The following is a 7,688-nucleotide window of genomic DNA, read 5'->3' on the forward strand; positions in this document are numbered from 1 at the left end:
TTAAATAACAGTGCCTCTAGGTTCACACCTTTTTTTTCAAATGCTTCAAAAAGTGATGAATTAACAAATTGGTACAATCAACAACATTCATATCAATTGCACTCAATTGTGTCACCATGTTCATGAATCAAAAGCCGTGTCTGCACCCCATTTTGCCTCAATTTCTTCAAATAATTCCACACAACGGTATTCTTAATCCATTACTTTCCATAGTTGACATGATTGTTCTCTTCTTTTGAGAGTGAGTCAAAAGCCCCTTTGGGAGCACCTCTTTTTGCCTACATTGCTTCACAACATGATTCATCAACAACTCCACACAATTGTCTGAATTTTTAACAAGCAGCTTGCCTCCCATAGCTGAAGTCCCGTTGTTGTTATTAAACATCAGACTGGTTGTCAGCTCCAACATAAAGCCTTTTTGTCAGGCCACCATGGGCTAAGTTGTGGTGGCCCTGCCAGAACTGGCACTGAGTCTGATTTAAAACGATATTTCTGAAATGTCTAATTATATCTAGTCGTACCCGTGGATGAACTACTGAAGTATGTAGACTCAGTGGTCAAAATGTGCATGAGTACATACTTTGAGCGCATACTTTGACAGTCAATGGTGGAGAAGGAATGTGCACACCGCGGGTAAAAAGAGCAAAGATGATTGATCAATTGAAGTGTATATAATTCTAAATATTGAATATGAGATATTTAAAAAAAAAAAAGCAAAAATGTGTTGATTTCATTTATTTATTTAAATGTGTACTGGTGGCCCAATCGGGCCAGCATCAGTGAACTTCGGGTGGTCCGACACGGGTCACAGGTTGGCCCTGGGCCATCGGGCCACTATTAACGTTGGATAACTGCAGTGAATCAACAACATTTCTGGGTGCACCCTATTTTACTTCAGTTGCCTCAAGACATGATCAAGCAACAGCCAGTTGGTTCACACAATCAACACAATTTAGAACAAGAGATGATTATTTTGCATAAATGTTGTCCAGTGTTGAGTGCACCCCATTTTGCTTCAGTTGTTTCTAGACATAAATACATCACTGTCAATTTCTCACAATCAGCCTAATATATTGATTGATAATAATTGATTACTTCCCATAGCTGACATCATGTTCAACATCTTTAGACAGCAAATTAGTACATACTGAAGTGACAGTGTTTCTGTAATTACAGCCAAGTATTCCTTCAAGACATGACTAATCAACAATCCATTCCACATAATTGACAGAATTCTTTTCAGACAATGAATAATTCCTTCCCACAGCTGATGTCATGTTGTTCTTAGGCAGGAAACTAGTTGATGAAACAACCCCTCTGAGAGCACCCCAATTTTGCTTCACTTGCTTCAACGCACAATTCTTAACAATTGATCATTGCTTCCCGAGTTCCCATACATCATATTGTCCTTCTTTTGGCATAAAACTAGTTGAAACTGAATCGACAGCATTTCTGTGGTTGGAGCAAAGTTTTTTTTTTTCATGACAGGATTAATCAATATCCGATCCCATGCAATCAACAGAACTTTTAACAGTTAAGGGATTATTACTTCCCATAGCTGACATGTTGTTCTTCGAAAGCAAACTAGTTGAGTGAACAAACAGCACCTCCGGGCACTCGATTTTGCATCATTTGCTTGAAGGCAGGTTGAATGAATAATTTCACACAATCGAAAGAATTTGTGACACTGTGTCGATTATTACTTCCCCTATCTGACATCATGTTGGTTCTCCTGAGACAGCAAACTAGTTAGGGCTAAATAGACGATGCCTGTACTGGTTGCCAAGTATTTTTTCAAGACGTCATTAATCGCAAATCAATTGCACACAACCGGGAGCATAGAAAGCCATAAAATGAAACTGTTCCTCTTTGGATTGCAGTGTTATTGAGTGACCGAAATCTCGGGGGTCCGTGCTGGATTTTTCTGAAGAGAAAGCAATAGAATGGCAACGCTGTAGTGTTCTGTTTTGAGGTGCCCCCCCCACCCCCCTCCTTTGGTGCACTGCTACAATGCGATCATGCGCCTCTTCGCATTAACAACAAGCAGAAGCAGCCGCCTGAATGTGCAATGCAGGAGGCGGCTGCTGCTGTGTGCGACACGCCGAGAGGCGGGAGAGAGCCGGTGCACGGGACTTGATCCTTCCGCACATGTCAATAAAACTGACAGCAAGGATGAGGATTATTCCTTTTCCTGGCAGTTTGGCCTGTAAACGACTTCCTTGAGTGTCTGTTGTGTACTTTACATTGAGGATTAGCGCCACCAGCTGTGACTCACTGTCAGCTGACATAAACCTGCAGTCCTTACCTCCGTATACTGAAATGATGTATGGTAAAGGTGCACTTTTGTAGAATAGGATTCTATCCATATAGCAATTTCTGTGTATGGCTTATCCCGTTCAGGGTCACAGTGGAGGGTGGTCGGAACCCAAAAGTTTCTATAGTGATTTATGGGCTTTTTTTGTGATTAGATTTACGACAAATTGCCCCGCCCCTTTCTGGGGCGTGGCTTATGTTATGTTTTCGGTCTCAGCGGTCTACGCCGGGGGGGAGGCAAGGTGGTAATATTGCTCGCTTTGTCAGTTCTGTTGTCTAAAACAGCGACCGAACGCCACCAAGATGCAAATGCACATTACTCTACTCTTGTCCACTTCAACCTGTGAAAGTATAAAAGTGTTCTGCACAATAGTTTGGATTCATTGACATAAAACGTGATCTCATCATCACCTCCACAAAATCAAAAATACTGTGGCGATTGCTCCTCCACTTTCACAAGCTGAAGCGGACAAGAGCATGAATGCGCACACGAACTCCGACTGGTTATATTTCGGACATTTAGCTGCGCTAAACTCGTGTCAACTCCCAGGAGGGAGACGGCGGCCTGCAGCGAGCAGCAGGGCAGGCAGATTGGAGCTTTACGCCCCCCTCTTCCCGTAGGATAATAGGACGGCAAATAGCAACATTTAGCTTCAGGTCATTAAAACAAACAACAACAACATTAGCTCCTTACTCTGCGTCCAGCCTGTGTCGATCTTCATGTCACGGGGTTGCCTCTCCAGCAGTCGCCAAGACACCGCTTGCAGCCGCCAGAGAGTGAGTTAAGCCCTCATCGAACAAGCGTCAATGTTCAGCGAACAAAAAGTTCCAGCGAGGCTGATTCCACAACCGAGTGTGGCCGCATCGGAACGCACCTTTTCGGCTGTTTACGTTTCAAATTGGACAGAGTGTTGTCGGTCGGGAAAATGGGGCCATTCCTCATCCAAATAAATGTGCACGTCTCATTTCCACTTCAGTCTTTGTAAATATCCTGACTGGTGTTTAATGCCTCGCCAGTCCTAACCGTGATCAGCAAAGAAGCAGTGTTTTTTTTGTTGTTGTTTTTTTAAGCAAAGCAGCAGTGTGCACTGGTCCCAGCCTAAATCTATGTAGCTCTGCTCACTGACCAATCATGGCTCAGCTTGCTAATGTCACATGACCAAACTTAAAAATACGTTATATGCGATAGAGCTCTATCAACTCATTTGCTGCCATTGACGAATGTACTTGTCTTTTCACAGCCCAGCCATTCAATCCCAGGAATTTATTTATATATTTTTCAAAATCTTTCAAACGTTAGTGTAAAAGAGGGTCTGAAAATGTCTGGCAGTGAATGAGTTAATAGGCTATAACTCATTTTTCACAAATTAACAAGAATCTATGCCATTAAGTTTTGCCTTTCTGTATCCCTATAGCGTTGGTGTGTAAATATTGGTTATTGGAAGAAATATCACTCCCCAAAGGCGATGCTGATTTCATTAACATGTCAATGGCATTTTACATGGACAAAAGCATTAGTACTGGTGATCTTTCTAAACTCAAACATGCCTTATACCAAAATACAATTTGATTATGTTTGTTTTGTGTTTAGTGTTACAGTAAATTCCTTCTGGTCTGTCATCAAACAGATTAAAACACCCTCGGGGTGCAACCCACACACGTTTTGAAAATGTGTTGCAGTTTCACTCCGAGTCGCAGGGTGTGTCTATGGCTTATATTAGCTCGGACACCACAGGGTGGAATTTCCTCTCCCTTTTCTGGCCAGTTCCGGTCTGCATTTTTACTGCCGAGCAACAAACAAAGTGACAGCCACAGCAATGGATATCGTGCCTGCTAGAACAAAGGTGACCTAGATGACTAGGCAATGCATTTAACGGTATTGCAAAATCGATCAGGATGGTGGTGGCGACGGTGGCTGAACTAGTTTGCTTCGAAGCAGCAACAAGCTGCAGATCCTCTCCTCCGTGGTGACAAATGAATTCCCCTTAAAGAACCGAGCCGGGGAAAACTGTTTGTTATCACAACATGTGACATAACGGACCAATCACGAAAGAGAATGCGGGCGGCGTCGAACACACGGCAACAATTTCTGACGTGGCATGTGCTTCAGACGTGTCGCAGACCTGCCGCGCAGAACAACACGTCGGTCACGTGATGCAATGCAGCAGTTGTTGCCTGCGCGTATGTGGGAGTACAAAGAAGCTTTCAGGGGGCTTTTACAACATCGGGAACTAGCAAACACTCCGTACCGTTCGGCACATTAATTGTTTTCTTTGATTCTATTGTTTTTATGATTGGGAGGAGCCAAAATCAAAATCACGATTACATTTCAATTAATTGCCCAGGCCTAGTAAAAAGAGAATGTGTGTCATGATCCTGAGAAATTCACACAGTTCAGGGAGTGAATGACAAATGCCATGAAAAAAAAACATGGGGTGAATTAGCATAATTTATGGCACGGTTTCTGGAAAAAAGTCAGTCAATCATTCTTGTTTTTGTTGTTTTATAGATTGAGAAGCCACAAAAGCCCCCCGAAATACTAGCTTTCAAAGTAACCGTACTGCTTGACATGCTTCTTTTCACAAAAAAGCTTGTGTTCTCTGCTCTTTGCTCAGAAACTGGTGTTTTTGGTGAAACCAGCCGATGTTCTACTGCTGATCACTAAAGAATGGAAAAGGTAGAAACAAGCTTTTTTTCTGGTGGATTTGAAAATGGCTGGTAGTGAATGAGTTAAGAGATCTCGAAGGAAACTCTGGTATCCACTTGTAGAAATCGCTGTTCCCAAATACATACCTCCTTTTTCTTCTTAACCTTTCATCTTAACCCTATTCAGGGCTCACCACAGCGAATCGTCCTCTTCCAATTCTGCCTGTCCTCTGCATCTTCTCCTGTTAGTTGCAAATCTTCCCCACCACATCCATAAATCTCCTCTCAGGTTTTTCCATTTACAGAATTCTTCTACCAATATAGCCACTGTTCCTTCTCTGCAAGTACAGCCCATTTCAATCTGGCCTTTCGTCCTGTCTCCCCCAACCTTCCATCTTATGCTGTCCTTCATATGAGCTCATTCCTGATCGAGGTCCTCTCTTGTCACTCCCAAATGGTCAACCATAACTCCAAAGCCAGACCGATTCACAGGTTGACTTTGACCACGCCAATCATGGGAGAGCCACTAATACTTAGGCATAGCAAAAAGAAAAAAGTCCTCATTTATTTATTTTTTGGGAGTTGCACGCTTAACTTCAGAAGTCAGTAAGGACTTTGTTGTGACAGCCCTGCTGGTTCCCGCATGGGAAATTGGCTCAGACAAGACATTCTGCTGCCAAGCAATATTATCGATAAATAATCCATATTCATATATCGCAGTGAAACCTGGTGAAAGGTTGTAAACCATGTTGCCTTGGGGTGAACTGAGTCTGGCAGGCATATGACAAACATCCCAGCACACAGATGCTAAATAGTTACATTGTAACTTGGGCCAGCAGTTAAAAAAAAACAAAAAAAAACCTCCCCATCCCCACCGTATCCCATCCTAAATCATGTTCCGGAAAAATGGATGCAGAATCCAACAAACCTCATGAATAGCCATTCTATGTCAGTTTTGATGTTGCCGCTGATTACATTCGCTGAGAGATGTTACAGGATTTACTCATGAATACAAATTGGGCTGCAAGGCCATTTTAATATTATGGCATAGTTGAAAATAATATTTTTTTCCTCACGGTTTTTAGCTGAATTATTCATTCAGTTAAAGGGCCGCTAAGGGATTTTCCCAGGGAGTTTCCCCGAAAGGCTTTCACTAAATCCCTTAAAAAAAAACAAAAAAAAGTGCACGGAACAGCAAAATAACTAATATGGAAAATCAAGCCAGTTAATGTTCATTCTACACACAGATGATACAGTACATGTAACGAAGGGAGGCTGGGTATTACTGTTTATGTTACTTTATGAAATGAAATAATAAAAAATAGCTTTTCTTTTTAAGATCAGTTTTTAACTTTAAATGGGATTACTCATGGCAGCATGGTGACCTAGTAGTGAGCATGTTTGCCTCACATGAAAGGTTTTAGGTTCATGAGTCTATATCTGCTCTGCGATTGACTGGCAATGAGTCCAGGGTGTGCCCTGCCTCTTGCCCAAAATCGGATGGGATAAACTCCAGAACACCTGTGACCCTAAAGAGGATAAATTCAAATGGAGGTCATTTATTGCAGGGCGGTTACGTTCCAGAACCCCCGGCAATAGGTGAAAATCTACAAACTATTGACCATATAGTGTAATATTTACAAATATTCTCAAACTTTATGTACAGTAATAACAATACAAATGCATGTTAGATGGATTATTGTTTTCCAATTGGGGTCGCCATCCTAAAGTTTCATACTATAGTGTCTCTGACTTTGAATGTGTGTGGCTTTAAAAGGTGAGTTAGCCTCTCGCGAACAAGAGAGTAGAGTTTGCGTTTGTTTCCTCAGGATAGCATCTTAGCTGGCTAACCGTAAGCGAGTCTGCGTGTTGAGTGCCTCTGGGTGTCAATTGTGGCCATGCAGCTAGTGTATTAATGTGCTTGTTGTGTGTTTATTTTGTTACTGTTCGTTCATTAAAGCGATTGAAAGTGCACCAGTGGCTATGTCTATCCTTCACCACCTGCAGAGACATTACAATTTGTTCGAACAAATGGCAGTAGGCTATGTTAACTTTGCTAATAACTTTTACTTTACCATACACATCAAATTGTGTAAAGCTTTGCAGTTAGACTTTATCCTCATATTTTTAAGTGTGATAATGATCCCTGACTTTGGACATTTTCTGTCTTTTACGCACTCTTTCAAATTGTTTTATGCTTATTATTGTGTGAGGCTGCAATAACAGTCCGTATGGAAAAATGATCACCATAAAATCCACAAGGTAGTGAAAAATGAATGTATAAAATTTGATATGTATGATTTCAAAATCTGCCATACCTGCGAAAACCAGAAAACGTGAACCCTAATATGGCAAGGGACGACTGCATATTATTACTCAACGGCAGAGTACCAGGCGTCTATTTGGGGGCGTTTATTTGCTACTGTGTGCAGAGAGCAGCACTGTCATTCAACTCTCTTTGTAAATGTCATCTGAACAGATGCCATGTCTACTGTTGTGATAAAGGTGTGTACTGCGACATGGTGACATATGCCACTTGTGGCCAAGCCTGTTGTGGAAATGTTTACCTTCATCTTAACAGGTGAAATCGCAGCGACTGTGTTTAATGCATGTACGGGCGCTTTGGCTAGCTCTATCTGAAAGGGACGGACTGAATAAATGCGGGTTCTGCCTGGTAGGGTGGCTGAGTCACTGTAGTTTAACATTGGTATGGAAAACAGAAGTATAGA

The 7,688-nt window shown here is 41.9% G+C and overlaps 1 protein-coding gene across 12 annotated transcripts in view; it reads left to right on the forward strand.

The window, feature by feature from the left end:
• Positions 1-7,688, forward strand: part of LOC147140821 (receptor-type tyrosine-protein phosphatase F-like) — a 238,488-nt gene that overhangs the window by 27,431 nt on the left and 203,369 nt on the right. For 11 of the 12 annotated variants that reach the window (XM_086042067.1, XM_086042065.1, XM_086042071.1 and 8 more), the window contains one exon: positions 4,929-4,990. The exons of the other annotated variant lie outside the window; for it this stretch is intronic. The gene's annotated coding sequence lies outside the window, so the exon portion shown is untranslated. The remainder of the gene's footprint in view (positions 1-4,928; positions 4,991-7,688) is intronic. 12 annotated transcript variants of the gene reach the window in all.

Source organism: Filicampus tigris, chromosome 10 (assembly GCF_054856515.1).
Source record: "Filicampus tigris isolate MCC_2025a chromosome 10, RoL_Ftig_1.0, whole genome shotgun sequence".
Lineage (NCBI taxonomy): Eukaryota > Metazoa > Chordata > Actinopteri > Syngnathiformes > Syngnathidae > Filicampus > Filicampus tigris.